Source organism: Lytechinus variegatus, chromosome 11, assembly GCF_018143015.1.
Source record: "Lytechinus variegatus isolate NC3 chromosome 11, Lvar_3.0, whole genome shotgun sequence".
NCBI classification, from domain to species: Eukaryota; Metazoa; Echinodermata; class Echinoidea; order Temnopleuroida; family Toxopneustidae; genus Lytechinus; species Lytechinus variegatus.
Window position 1 is genome coordinate 5,031,260 of NC_054750.1, and position 16,317 is coordinate 5,047,576.

Genomic DNA, 16,317 nt, shown 5'->3' on the forward strand with positions numbered 1-16,317 from the left:
AAAGAAAGAAGATCCATACCTGGTCTAACGATATTGTTATTTCTTTATCATATTTAAAGATGTGTGGAGAAACAGCACTCCACTATTTTACACCTTTTTTTACTTTTTTGGCTGAAATTTGTATTTTTCCGTCTAAAAAAGTACTTTTTTATTCAAAGTCGAAAACAATATGGTTTGGTAAAGGGTTATGTAATGGGTCTGATCTGACACTATGAGGTTTAAATCCAAATAATTTCCAGCCTTTAACAGCACCATATGGTACCATCGCGAATTCGTAGATAAATATATCTTGCCCTGCCATTTTACTGAACTTCAAGCTTATAAAGCTCTGGTCATTCAAGACTACCCTAAAGCATCTTCTCAATTAAAAAAAATGAATTTAATATCCGAATCATTGATTTTTAGTTACAATCCTGGATAAAAAGTTACAAAAACTGGATTTAAGGGAGGAAAGACGAGGAGCTTAAATTCAATACTTACTTCCAATTAATAAAACTAAACAAAAAAATCTTTCTGACAAAGAATTGAGAGTAAATAAAGAATATGACAATGTTGCATAATATGAATATAATAAACACTATAAATGAATTTGATGAAATGTAAAGACATAACATGGGGAAGATGAATTGAAACGAGACCCTTGGTAAATCACATAAAAATATTTAATGTGAAATAGTGAAAGTATTACATGAAAAATAGAATTGCAGAAAACAGATCTCTTAGATTTTGAGAATGACAAATAATTCTGTAGACATGATCGGGGAATGACTATTCATCAAGAAATGTCATATATCAACTCTTTCGAACAATAGTAATGAATTGATGCTTTTATACATCTTTATTGAACTGAAGTCTGAAAAGCCCTGCCAAAAGGTCTTGTGAACTTCCCTTAGAATGATAATTATTATTCTGCATACATTCAATCAAGCATGAAAGAAGCAAACTAAAAAGGTGTTGCAATAAAATACTTGCAATTGATTTCAAATTTACAATTGCAAGCAAATCAATTTTAACTTTTGTTGAAAAAGGGTAGACTAGCAATTGAGTACACTTAATGGCAAGACATAATTGACTGGAGACCAAAGAACCGACTTGCAATCTATTGCAAGTTGTTTGTAAGAAGACTGATCAAATTGTAAGTTATATCGTTATGATATTATGTCGATTTAAACACAATATTTTTAGCTCTGTAGTCTTATCAACCATCGTGTATTTTTTGACAGATGTTGTCACGCTATCATACCCGAGAGTTGGCTTGTCAATCTTCGTGTAATAATAATAATAACGTTTTATTTACCCAGGGTAGCCACTTCAGTTAAGATACTGCTCTACGCCTCTACCAGCGGGCCCTGCACAACATTATATGTTATTATTACCCTTCTCCAATCTAAATGCTGAGCGCCTAGCAAGAATTCAGAAGGTCCCATTTTTATTTTTATAAGTCTTTGGTATGACTCGGCCGAGGATCGAACCCACGACCTCCCGTTCATGAGGCGGACGCTCTACCACTGAGCCACCATGACCGGTTTAGATTCTATTATCGAGTGAATCCGTGGGATGGATAAGAACCATTAATGATATTTTGTTCTGAATCTATTTGAATGTCGATTCCCTTTTAGATATCAGGTATAAAAAAGGGATATACGTAATATGCGGGTGGGTGCGGTCTGGGTTGGGATGTGTGCGTGAGTGGGTGGATGGGTGTGTGCGTGAGTGGGTGGGTGTGTGCGTGAGTGGATCGGTGAGTGGGTGTGTGTGTATGTGCGTGGGTGGATGGGTGTGTGCGTGGGTGGATGGGTGTGTGCGTGGGTGTGTGCGTGAGTGGATGGGTGTGTGTGTGAAAAAAGGAAGAGTGTGATCGTGTCCTGGAAGATGTGTAAAATGGACAAATGTATCCACGGTGACCTTCATTTTGTAGTGAAACCCTTTTCTTTTTTTTTACTTTTCAAATTATTGGAGACCAAAATGGCCTCGATTTTGTAAGTTTACATCAGCACCCCAGTCAAAAGATGCTTCCCAGCACCCTGCCATGGCCCTCGGCCTGGGAAGCAAAGGTGCTTCAGCAACACCCCCTAAAATTTCCTGTATGCGTGTATTATCATCCATAGGCAGCACCCCAATGTAATCTGAAAGATGTGTAAAAATAGGAAAATGTCATCAAAACGACATCCATTTTGCTTCTCAAATTTCTCTTGGCCAATTCGATCTCTAATTTGTCGTGAAAACCTTTTATCTGCTTTTCGGATTTACGCTAGCACCCCAGTCAAATAAATCGTTCCGAGGGCACTGAGTCTAGCCCGTGTGGAATTAGACTATCCCACACATAATTATCATACACAATGTATCTGTTTCCAACTATTGAATATGCTTCTTAATCATGCACGCTCTACATTATAATCCAGAGTCTGAGAAAAGGCTATATAGTTCGTCATTATCAACTATCATCAGTCATTATCAAGGATAATAAATATTTAACTATATTTTCCGCGAGATTATTCCATCTCCGCGCTGGTTCCATGCACAATAGTATGCTTATCTTAGTTTATTTAATATATTCATTCCAAGATGCGTGAGTGAATGCAGGCTATTTTCATTTTAATTGGCGCTATATCTGTTGGAAATTTCATCGAATATACTGCGTACAACAACACATTCTTAACGCAATTTTCTTTCAAGTATATTCACATGAATACCATCCCATAGTGACAGACAAATTCACTCCTATTTCATATTTTTATGAAATTTATTCATTGATTATCAGTATTTGATTTCAACGAATTATCATAAATCATATCGAAATTCGGTCTCGGGACATGACGTTTCGATGAATTTATGAATAAATCTTAAAAACAAAAAATTCATATCACTTTATTATACACACTAAGAAATTCCGGTTCAATTTTACACTCCAGGGGGTGCACAGGCTTGTCCCTAGACGAGTACCCCTATAGGGGCGCACACATACACTCCAAATTGTACAATGTGCACCCCTATTTTGGGTGTCTATCTGCACCTTAGAGGGTGTACACGTCTACCACTTAGGGTGCATAATGTACCCCACATAAAATAACAAAAAGATTGTCGAGGCTTCCGGTCCATTCAATTTCTGTATCGATTTTTTAGTAATGTGGCAGTGATGCCTTATGTTACAACAATGCATCACAAAATGCATGACAAAACAGCTTAGATCTAGATCGGAAATCGTCGAATCATCGTCCTGTACGTATACTGAGCGCACAGAAACGCTGTTAGTGCTATCAATGCGCTAACAAGTTTCTTGTTACACACTGTAAAAACTGCGGTGTTAAAACTGACACCAATTTGTGTTAATAGAGGACCACACCCTGAGGTGTTAAAATTACACCCTGGAGATTAAACATAACACCATAGAGTGTAAATGTAACAACAAAAGGTGTTGTAATTAAAACTAACACCACCAATTTAACACCGGTGTAAAATAGCTGATGTGCTCCTCTATGTACATCGGTTAACACCACGTGCACAAATAACAGCTTTTAAAAAAATTGCCAACTTGATGATGAAATATCTCCATACAATAACATGAATAATGTGAAAGATAGAAAAGATGATTGCATAGTTTGGACAAATTTATCAACTAATATTTAACAATATTTGAGAACCTATAACTATGTCTTATTGGAAAGTTAGATTATTTCACTTATTAAGTCATAATTTTCAATGTAATTTCTCAAAAACCAATGCTTAATCATATTGAGTGAGGGGCGGGGTCAAACACGCTCCCGCATCATGATTTTAAAAAAAATCATGCTCATATATTGTCTTCGTGCTGGTTGACCATATTAGGCCTAGGCACATACGATTTACTTACGTCAGTGATAATGAAGTACGTGTTTATTTCTATCTCTCTGTATGTGTCTGTCTCTCTCTCTCTCTCTTCTTCTTCTTCTTCTTCTTCTTCAACTTCATCTTCTAGCTATTTGTCTCCACCCATTGCCAATCTCTCTTCCACCTGTCCCGATATAATATTTCTCTCACTAATAGACACATACACACATACACCCACACATACACACATACACCCACACACACCCACACACACAGTTGTGCTCATAGTGAACCCATGGAATTATGGTGAACCCCTCCACACAATCTTCAGCTTGGTGTTGAATATATACAACAACGCTGCAATGTCGATCGGATGAGAGCCCAACGAAACAAATTTTGTTGAAAGTGATATTTTATCACCTTACTTCACAATTAAATACCTGAAAACAAAACAGAACTTAGGAACACTTTGAATACATTCATTCTCTGGTAGGGTTCACAAATTTTTGAGCACCACTGTACACGCTCACAACTTTTATAATGTCACACACGAACAACTCTCCCCTCCTTTGTAGTCTGAAAATATACCCCCAAACATATATTTTTTCTCATTCTAATCATAGTTCATACTCTTTGTCCAAATGAGACATATAATACATGTATATGTCCTCCCATGGAAAAAAAATGATGTATGGGCAGATTTTACACTAAGTGACAATTTAGGCAAAATATGTAAGAAAATAATAATTGATAAGTTGTACAAGTGTGACATCATACGTGATAGTATATGAATGTCCACCTCATAATTGCTCTCAAAATTAAAGTGCTCATATTTGATCAATTTTTCTCACATTTTCACTGATTTATTTCTTTCCTTTCTTATTTTGTCTTCACACAAACTTATTTATTGCTAATGTTTTATTTTCCTTTGCGTGTACTCACATAGAGTTATACTCTGAACTCTGCTTGTAACGTTCTGGGAGAAAAAGATGATAGTTGTGTTGCATATATTGGAAAATGCAAATTTATTAACAAATATCTAACAACATTTCATAAAAACTAACTACTGTATGTGTTATTGGAAAGTCATTTTTTTTTCTCATAATCGTCTTCGTCTTGGTCTAATTTCCCTATCATCAATTGCTGGTTAGCTAATGGTCAGGGTGTATATAATTCGCTTACATCAGTGATGAACATGTTTATTTCTCTTTCCCTCTTAATCGCTCTCCCTCCCCCTCTCGCTCTCTCTCTCCCTCTCTTCCTCTCTCTCTTTATCTGCATTTAGGGAGATCTGTCTCCGCCCATCTTCCACCTGTCGTGCGCACACGCTCTCAAACAGACACACCGCACACCCATCACGCACCCTCACATCTTCACATTTACACGTTTGCACCCCTCCATCTTTCCAATCCACACACACATCTTTCCATATACCTACTTAAAAAAATATGCTTTAAATTTTGCCGATGACAGCAATATTCCTAAATTATATCACGCGTTCTCTTCGTGTGCCCAAAATAACCACACCTCCCACAAGCACACACCCTCAAAATTAGAATAATTCTATATCATTAGATTAAGATTTAAAATTTGCTGATGCGACAACTTCACGTAGCTTAAGTTATCGTTTAAACCAATACGTTATACCAGGCATATTCTAAGGGTAATCGAATCTATAAATACAGTTGACTTCAGCACACTCACCAAACGAGATTGAATTTCTCCCGAAGTCTGTCTCAGTTCTGCAAGAGGTAGGTTCAGTGAATTCAACTTTTTTTTCACTGATTTCGATTTTCACTTTTGAGTGATCTTATTAAGCACCACTTTGAGGGGTTTTTTTTCTTCTTCTTGAAAACAAACGAGTTTTCTCCTCATAATAATTAAGAGGCGCAATTTTCTTGTTTGTATTATCAGAGTACATCATTATTTTAGTAGAAATTTTTCAATGTTGATATATATTATATACATATATTTGCAATCCAAATATGAACGGCGACCCGTTTTAAACATGTGCCCATCGTCACGTAGTTCGTATACATTCACATGTCGATTGCTAATTGGAGTCGCAATGAGTCAGGTTTTTCAAATCTTTTCAATATATGTTATCGCGCTTTTGCTTTAAAAAATTATATTCTTTCTTCAAACAATCAATTCTCATGACCCACTTCAGTTACAAAAACTCTAGACTGTAAACTGTTTCGGAGGAATTTTTGTAATATTCACTGATTTTTCTCATTCCTCTTTTAACCTATATGAACACCGATTGACACTACAGTTTTTTGCTCTGTACATCTTTTGTTCCCTGTAGATAATGAAACTACTTGCTATCCTCTTAGCACTCTTCGTTGGGGTGTCAGCCTGGAACCACGACCCAAACTTTAAAGATGGTAGGAACGTAATCGTACATCTCTTCGAATGGCCTTGGAACGACATTGCCGACGAATGCGAAAGGTCTTTTATCTATCTTATTCCCATGCTTATTTACCAACATAAAATAAGTAGTTCTAAACGATGACGTTTATTTTATATTGAATACATGGAACTACGACTTTTGACGAGTTTCATACGGGAAAAAACAGTGTTTAAAGTATGCCTAAAGGGGAACATGTAACCTGAAAAAAAGTTGATTTAAAAATATTATTTAAAAAATGATAAAATTGATTGCAGAAGGTTTGAGAAAAATCCATAAAATAATTTTTAAAAAAGTAATTTGAATTTGAATTATCTGATTTGTAACGTCATATGCGAGCAGCTTCCCTACATGCGTCTCACTCTTTGTGGCTGGTCCAATTGAAACCTTTATTTTCATTTACAAATTTTAGAGTCACTTGTTCCAGGCACAATTGACTAGGCACAAATACCTTCCCCCCCCTGCCTGTGTTATTGACTGTGTGGTGTGGATGTGTTTGTTTTTGTTTTTGCTTTGTTACTCTGTTTAAACGCTTTTTTATCATCTTCTTTGTGTACACAATCTACTAAATTTTTGTTCCCGGGGGGGACATTTAACCCACAAGCTTCGCTTTTTAGTTCCATCTTTTTTCCTCATCTACTATATTATTGCGCATGAATTATGAAATGCATTTTTTGTGCTCTCTTTATGTATGTAAATATTTAATGACTAGAAATGCATTTATAATGTTATATGTTGTAAATATGAATTTGATTTTTTACTGGTATGGAAATAATGACATTGAACTGAACTGAACTACATATCGTATGGTAAAATATTAATGATAAATCATTTGCTCAGAAAATTGAAAATGCTTTTACAGTACCTTCAGAATATCAATAGACAAAATCATTTCACACCCGTTCCGAAAAATAGAGCAAAATAAATCATCACGAAAAATGCATTTTAATACATAACACATGAGGCAGCTGCTCGTTTATGACGTCACAAATCCAACACTTGAAATTCTAATAAGTTTTTAATCTTTAATAGATTTTCCTCAAACCTTCACCAGTATTTTTAATTATTTTTTTCCCTGCTATTTCTACAACAAACTGTTCTTCTGGTATGTGAATTTCCCCTATAATATCTGGAAACAACTTCGAATGAATTGGAAAACCTAAAAAATAAAGAATTAGGGACAACTATAAAGTCATCAAAATTAAAATCGTCTGTGATAGAACATAGGAGCGTTGGTGAATAGTAATTTGATTTAGTTATAATTCTAACAGCTCTTTGACTGTTTTTTGTTGACTTCCTAGATTTTTGGGTCCTTACGGTTTCGGAGGTGTGCAGATCTCACCCCCTAATGGGCACATCGATGGTGATCAGTGGTGGACGCGATACCAACCCGTTAATTACTGGTTGAACAGCAGGAGTGGTAGTGAAAGCGAGTTCAAATCGATGGTGTGGCGCTGTAATGCTGTAGGTGTCAATATATATGCCGATGTCGTCATTAACCATATGGCCGCCTGTAAGTCAATAAAGATTGGTTGTTCTCGTCATTGTTGTTGTTGTCGTTGTCGTCTTTGTTATTGTTGTCATCATTGTTGTTGCTGTTGTCGTCGTCGTTGATGTTGTTGTTGTTGTCATCGTTGTTGTTGTCGTTGTCATTGTTGTTGTTGTTATTGTTTTCGTCGTTGCTGTTGTTGTTGTCGTCTTTCTTGTTGTTGTCGTCGTTGTTGATGTCGTTGTTGTTGTTGTCGTCGTCGTTGTTGTTGTTGTCGTCGTTGCTGTTGTCGTTGTTGTCGTTGCTGTTGTTGTTGTCGTCGTCGTTGTTGTTGTTGTTGCTGTCGTCGTCGTGTATGTTGTTGTCGTCGTCGTTGATGTTGTTGTTGTCGTCGATGCTGTTGTTGTTGTTGTTGTTGTCGTCGTTGTTGTTGTTGTTGTTGTTGTTGTTGTTGTCGTCGTCGTCGTTGTTGTTGTCATTGTTGTTGTTGTTGTTGTTGTCGTCGTTATTGTTGTTGGTGTTGTCGTCGTCGTTGCTGTTGTTATTGTCATCGTTGTTGTTGTTGTCATTGTTGTCGTTGTTGTTGCTGTTGTTGTTGTGAGACCCCTACATTCGATGCTTGATAACTCTTTTTCGTCTCTTACCAATCTGGGATTACGGGGAAAGTCTACAATTAAGACCGAGGGGCAATGAGAGGAACCAGTTTGTTTTGTAGCAGATGGAACGGATTAAGTGAACACCTATTCTGTATATGTATTTGTTTCAATTACAATGTGTGAAGAGTACACATTGTCAAAGCTTCGATAGTTTTTATATATTCGCTATGATAGATGAAATCGAAATCAGATAAAAGCAGGCTTACCCAGGATTTTTTTATTTAGATTCATTTGATTCGATTTGTTTTATTTAAATACGGTAAAATAGTCCAGGGCTCGACCTATACATAGATAAAACGGTTTTATCTATTATACGTCTAATATCTGTAGCCTCCCTTATGCAGGCTCGCATATTGATTGGGGATCCGGGCCCAAATTTGCTCACAGACTTCTTGATGGCGTTGATTGCTTAGTTTCAAAAGCTACTCCTTACCCTCTTAGAAATGAGAATAATATAATCATGTTTGCCCGGACCTAGAACCAGCAGATGTAAAAGATCTTTCTCTTATAGGGCTGCCTCTGAATTTAACAGAATCCCTTTTTATGTGCGTAATGTCACCACTTTCAAATCTATCAAGAGTAACTTTTTGAAATATATCTTTGCCAATTAAGCCACTGATTTGTGCCGGTGGTAGGTATGGGTTATATGATTTTTTTTCTAATAACTGTTATGGTCAACTTCCTATACATTATGGCAATCATATCCATTTTCAAGTAAACTGGCTCCATGGAAGACCAGCAACAATAATATTGCAGCTGAATATGGACTACCAGTCGTATGTTTTACTTTTTTATCCTTACCATTTTTTTTTTTACTGCATTGCAACCACGACTTTTATCATTTCATTTTATATGTATTTTTTTATTATATGTACTCTGTATTTGTTATTTTGTATACGGAAATAAAACAAACAAACAAAACGACCACCCCCCCCCCCTTCCCAACATCAATCAATGTAACACTATGTTTATGAATGAAGATTTGCCATCTCTGATGATATCACTTCCTAAGATTTGTTCTATAATTGAACATTATAATAAAAAAAAATGTCTTTGTTAAAGCCCACCGCACATTATGCGATCCATTACATCTCAAAGAAATTGTAGGGTCATTCTCAGATAAAATGTTCAATTTAAAGTTAACATTGGTTTAAAAAAACACAGAAGAATCACAATATCTCCTTTCCAAATGTAATCTCTGATGATATCATATCCCAAGATTTGTTCTTTAAACATTATAAAAACTTTTGCCTTTATTAAAGCCCAGCGCACATTACACGATCCGAATTTCAAAGAAATTGTAATCACATTCGATATGAGCGTTCCAACCAATAAAATCTTAGCGAGTTCAGAATAGAGATAAGACTAAATGAAATCGAAATTCACTCGTTACAAGTAAGAGCATCCGTGTAGGAATAAAAGCAAATTCAATTCAAAATCGTAATGACATAATCGGCAGGGACTTTAAGCCGATTTGGACATTACTCCGACCACAGGGCTTGCCGTGAAATAAAATTACGATTTTATTATTCTTATATTCAATTCAATTCAATTTATTCAAATTCCATTCAATAAAAAACACAAGATACAATATCAGAAAAATACATAATTGATAAGAAAGCAATTAAACATACATGAATACAAAATGAAATTTGGGAGACTGCAAAAGACCGAAAGGTCTTGACGAGGCAGACCCCGAGTGCCATCATGGCGATACAAATATTGACATATTAAAAATGAGGACATGAAGGGAAAAAAGGTACAGATGTCCTACCCCCCCCCCCATCGGGAACTGGAAACCAGTGTAACAATTATAAATTATCTAAATACACTTTAAGAAAAAAATTTATGAGTCATATGATGATATGATATGTTTTTTTAGCTTACGTTTAAAAGAAGAAAGCGAAGAACATTCTTTTATTTTACGAGGCAGTGAGTGCCAAACATCGGGTCCTTTATGTCTGATGGATTTATAAGCAAGTACTGTTTTGGGATTACTAAGATGAAAATTGTTGGAACTTCTGGTATTGTGTTCATGAACCTGGGTATTACGTATAAACATTGAATTAAAATTGCTTGGAACCAAGTGATTAGCATAATTTAACATAAAGTTTGCAGTTTGTAAGATATTGATATCAGATATTTTTAATATGTTCAGTTTTTTGAAAATTGGATCAGTATGGGCTAAGTAAGCAGAACTTGTGCAAATTCTTATGGCTCTTTTCTGCAATAACAGTAAGGAATTAACGTTTCTTTTGGTTCCACAACCCCAAGCAATATTAGCATAAGATAAAAAAAAATATCTTAACATTAGGCCGAACTTTAAATAAAATAATTCTACTTCTTGGACATTTCATAATTTATTTAATGCAAAATGCGATTTATTAACAAAATATCGTCGTATCGGATCGCACATGCGCTGGGCTTAAGATCCTCATATAAACACTGACATATTCCATGTTTGCTTGAAACAGTTTTTTTTTAAGTGTTCCGGACGATCATCTGATAACGGCGTGTTTCATTTCAGGGAATTATGAATTCTGGGATGTTCCATACTATTCAAATCATTTCAATGTTCCCAATGGATACTGCCATAGTGGGAGTGGCGAGATCAGTAATTATGGTGACGTTGAAGAGGTGAGAAACTGTAACTTGGTAGGACTCAATGATCTGAGTACCGGACAAGACTACGTTAGAGGTGAGTCTCCTCCCCCCCCCCCCCCCCCCTCTTTCTCTCTCTCTCTCTCTAGGTATACTGTAGGCCTATATATATACATATATATACATATATATATATATATATATATATATATATATATATATATATATAGTAAATAGTGGTAGTAAAATACGAGCTGTGATTGGCTGGATTGATACCACGTGACCTCCCTTCAAAAAGTTATATTGTACATATGTACAATATAACTTTCGATTTTTGGATGGCAAAACCCGTGTTAAATGAATGGGGAGAATATCGATTAATTTGTTTTCAATCGATATATTTGTATATCGATTTCCCAAAGTAGCATTTTTATAATTTCCGATAGCAGATAGAAATACAAATTTACGTGGTTTAACCCCTTGCAGCAGACGACAAATTGAACATCGTGTTCAATTGGAATTTCACAAATATAAGGTAAGAAGAACGTATGCCATCTAGATCTAGACTGTGGTAAAATCCATGATGGGGGGCTTAGATTGAGAGATCTATTTACTATAATAAATAGTGAACTTCTATCATACAATATTACTGGACTATATGAACTCCAAATATAAAATTATCCCTCGTGCAAGCCTATTTCACCTCGGCCTTCGGCCTCGGTGAAATAAACCTGCACTCGGGATAATTCTATATTTGTCGTACATATAATCCAGTATATTGTACAATAGATTGTACACTATTTATATAATATGTATATATATATATATATATATATATATATATATTGTTCCCAGTAGAGCTACCTACCATTTGGAAAAAAGGCTACATTTTGAGGTCGTCACATATGAAATTCCTGAAATTTATCATTTTTCAACCATTTTGAGTCGGATTTTTTTAATTATCATTTATTGATGTATTGCAGGTGTAGGTTTGTGTTCGTTGTGTGTCTTATTCTTCTAAGAAAATATAATTTTTCAATCATTGTATTTCGTACAACCATCTCATACATATACCGAGTTGTCAGAGTACAAGTAACATATTATTTCATAATCGAGTGTAACATTAACATAAAATAAGAGTATACAGTGTGGATTTGTTACTTTTTTATTTAAAACTACATAAAAAAAACAATAAAAGAACAGAAACATAACAGAGCACTCCTACAAAGCAAAAACGGGTTTCTTTGTCTAAACGATCCAAATTCTAATAAATTCCATTTTTAAACAAATCTATGCATATTGGTGTCCCTATAGGCGATACATTTTTCTGTTTGGTATACTTTTTTTAATTTAGTAGTAAATAAACAAGTCAAAACATGACAGGATATTGATATGTCTACATAAATATAACAGGGTTTTTTTTTGCTACAATTATACAATAATTGAAAAACACATGTTGCTTGTTTTTTTATTCAAAATAAAATCTCCCCATCCTTTACTTGAATAATTTCTTTCTTAAATTTAGTATGCCACCATCTTAGAAAATCATTCCAGAAATCTCGTGTATGCTAGCATTCTATTAACATAATTATGTCCATATATTTCCTGTTCTTTTTTATAAAAGGAGCACAACTCTGTGACTATAACTTTCATTTTCTTTAACTTTGCATTTACTAGTAGGCATTTTGTATTTATTTTATATTGGAATATTCTTGTTCCTGTATCAGGAATAACTTTAAAAGGCAATTCATGGATCATTTAATCTTTCACCTCATGAAGTATTTCGCATAAACATTCATTATTTGTATATTATTTTCGAACCAGAAAATGAAGAGAATTTATCAATAACTAAAAAAGCTATCTAATTTTTGCACTTTTGTTTTGTTTGTGCTTTTAGGGGGTGGTAGTCTTTCTTGAGCGTTTTTTTACAAGGTTGGGTATTAAAATTGACATAGTTTTTATCGTTTGTAAACGCTTTAGCTTCCCCCCCCCCCCATCATTCATAGAAAGATATTCTTTTAAATAAATCCGACTCAAAATGGTAGAAAAATAATGAATTTCGGGCGTTTTATTTTAAGGCCTCAAAATAAAGCCTTTCTCATAAAATTCCCCGAATCGTGTGTAAAGTGAATGGGTGCGCAAACATTCGGAACCATGTTATTTAATCGGAAAATGACTTGCCGAGGTTTTTTCAAAGAAAATCATATATTTCTTTCAAATCCTTACTCATAATAATCCAAGAAACATTATCAACTTAATTTTTTATGAAACAAAATAAAAGTCACGTTGAATCATTACTAAATAATTAGGTGCTTCAATTTGTTTGATTGTTTATTTTCATTGCTACCGGGTTTTTTCTTCTTCTTTCTTCTTCATTTGGCAGACAAAATTGCTGGGCTCCTAAACTCGATGATTGACAGTGGAGTTGCTGGATTTCGGGTTGATGCAGCTAAACACATGTGGCCTGGAGATCTTGAAAATATATACAGTCGTCTCCACGGAAGTCCATACATCTACCAAGAGGTGATTGATCAAGGAGGCGAACCCATAACGGCTGGTGAATATACCGGTTTGGGTGCTGTCACTGAGTTCAAACACTGCTTCAAAATTACCGATCTTGGCCGCTGCAATAATGCTCTTTCTTACTACAAAAACTTTGGGCAAGACTGGGGTATGTTGTCTTCTGACAGAGCTCTGGTGTTCGTCGATAACCACGATAACCAACGTGGCCACGGAGGTGGCGGAGGGGTCGTAACCAACCACGAGCCTGCAAGTTACAAGAGAGCTGTTGCTTTTATGCTGGCATGGAACTACGGAACCAAGAGGATCATGAGCAGCTACAGCTTCGACAATACTGACCAAGGCCCGCCAAATGGACGTCCTATCATCAATAACTGGGGAACTTGTGATAATGGATGGGTGTGTGAACACCGCTGGCGTCAGATCCGCAACATGGTAGGTTTCAGCAGGCAGGCTGGATGAGAACCTGTCTCAAACTGGTGGGACAATGGCAACAACCAGATTTCTTTTTCCAGAGGCAACAAGGCCTTCTTCGCAATGACATGCGAAGGCCAGATATCGAGGGACTTCACTACAGGGCTCCCTGATGGGAATTATTGCGACGTGATAAGCGGTGATCCTACCGATACCGGATGCACGGGAACGACCGTTTCGGTGAGTGGTGGTAATGCCTACATCACGGTACCTTCGGGAGAAGATTCTATGGTAGCCATTCATGTGGGTGCCATGTCGGGTGGTGGCAACGGAGGTGGTGGCGGTAACCCAACCTCATATCCGCCCGGGCCCGACCCTACGTCACCATCAGGCACTTCCCGCACCGTTATCTTCATCTACAAGCAAACCGCGAATGGCCAAGATCTGTTTGCTCGGGGTGGAATTGATCATAAGAGGCGTTCAGGCTGCACTCTAGATGCAGATACCAGCATCTGTGCCATCCCAATCACCCACAGAACCGGAGGAACAAACACTAATTTGAATAACCAAAGAATAGGTGATGACTACCTTGACTGGTACGGTTGTGAGAGCGACCAAGGTTATGGCGCCGTGGGTTCCCCGATGGTCTGGACCACCAACAATCCTAACAACGGAAATACAGTCACAGACCAAGGCTTCGGATACTTCGATCTTAACCAGTGGGGTGATCACTATTGGATGCTTGATGTCGACATGGACTGCAGTCAGACGGAGGGTGGATGGTTTGAGGTGAAAGGTTTTGTCAATGGTGGCGAAGGGATGGAGAATGACGTGGTTTCCGATTCGTGCTCTGGGAATGGAGGAGGAACACCACATTACAGCTCGGCCAATCACTTCGCTCGCTGTGGCTACATTAACAAGTTTGCCTTCAACAGCAACGAATGCGAAATATATTCCTTCTAAACAACCGCCTCTGGCCAAAGTATGACTTTATCGAATTTACATCAATATAATCCCGTCTTAACATAACGTGTCCTACGTCCTTACAAACATATATCCGAACTCTAATATACGCTTATGATTATTGTTGGAATTATGTGCACGCAATGATGGTAACATCACGGTGGCAGAAATACATCCACGATAACATAAATTGCATGAAGCGACGTACATATTGGCCTTGGCCTATGTCCGCAAATATACAGATTAAAACATAGAATTGGTCAGAAATGAAGAATATTAACCAGTGAACTTTGTGTTGTGATTTTTTTTTCTCTTTGTCATTTTTATTCTGATTTCTTCCAACAGTATACTTGCTGCTGTTGTTCAGTTTTGAGTCAATATTTTCTAGAACAATTGATGGTGAGTTTGATAATGAATCTGAGAATGATGTTGACATAGGCCCAGGCGCGGATCCATGGGGGGGCCGAGGGGGCCTTGGCCCCCCCCCCCCCCTTCGGCTAAAAAAGTGAGAGGGAAAGAAAGAGAAAAAGAGGGGAAGAGGGGAAAAAAGAAGAAAGGAAGAAAAAAAGAGAGGAAAAGGGGGAAGAAAAAAAGGAAAAGAGAGAGAGGAGAGGGGGAAAGAAGAGGGGGGAGAGAGAGAGGAAAGAGGGGGAAAGAAGAAGAGGGGAAAAGAGAGAGGAAAGGGGAAAGAAAAAAAGAAAAAGGAAAGAGGGGGAAGGAAAAGAGAGAGGAAAAGGGAAAAGAAAGAGAGGGAAAGGAAAAGGAAAAAAGAGAGAGGGGAAGAGGGGAAAGGAAGAGAAGAAAAGGAGAGAGAGGAAAAAGAGGAAAGAAAAGGAGGAAGAGAAGAAAAGAAAGGGGGAGGGAGAGGGAGGAAAGAAGAGAAGAAAAAAGAGAGGGGAAAGAAAAGAAGAAGGGAAAGAAAAAAGAGGGGAAAGAAAGAGAAAAAAGAGGAAGAGGGGGAAGGAAGAGAAGAAAAAGGGAGGGGGAGGGAGAAGAAAAAAAGAGGAAGAGGGGGGAAGAGAGAGGAAAAGAAGAAAAAAGGAAAGAGAGGAAGAGGGAAGAAAGAAGAGGAAAAAAGAGAGAAAAGGGGGAAGAAAAGGGAAAGGAAGAAAAGAAAAGGGAGGGGGAGAGGGGGAAAAAGAGGAAGAGGGGAAAGAAAAGGAGAGAGAGGAAGAGGGAGAAAAGAAAAAAAAGAGAGGGGAAAGAAAAGAAGAACAAAGGAGAAAAGAAGAGGGGAAAGAAAGAGAAAAAAGGAAGAGGGGGAAGGAAGAGAAGAAAAGGGAGGAGAGGGGGGGAAGAGGGTGAAAAGAGAGAGGAAAAGGGGAAAAGGAGAGAAGAAAATAGAAAGAAAGGGGAAAGAAGAGAAGAAAAGGGGAGAGGAAGAGGGGAAGGACGAGAAGAAAAAAAAGAAGAAGAGGAGGAAAGAAAATAAAGTTCGAACCAAAAGGGCGCTGAAA

General features: G+C 36.9%; 1 pseudogene; it reads left to right on the top strand.

Annotated features, from left to right (window-relative positions):
* The first annotated feature begins 5,451 nt into the window (after positions 1-5,451).
* Positions 5,452-15,140, top strand: LOC121424505 (annotated as a pseudogene).
* Positions 15,141-16,317: the final 1,177 nt, after the last annotated feature.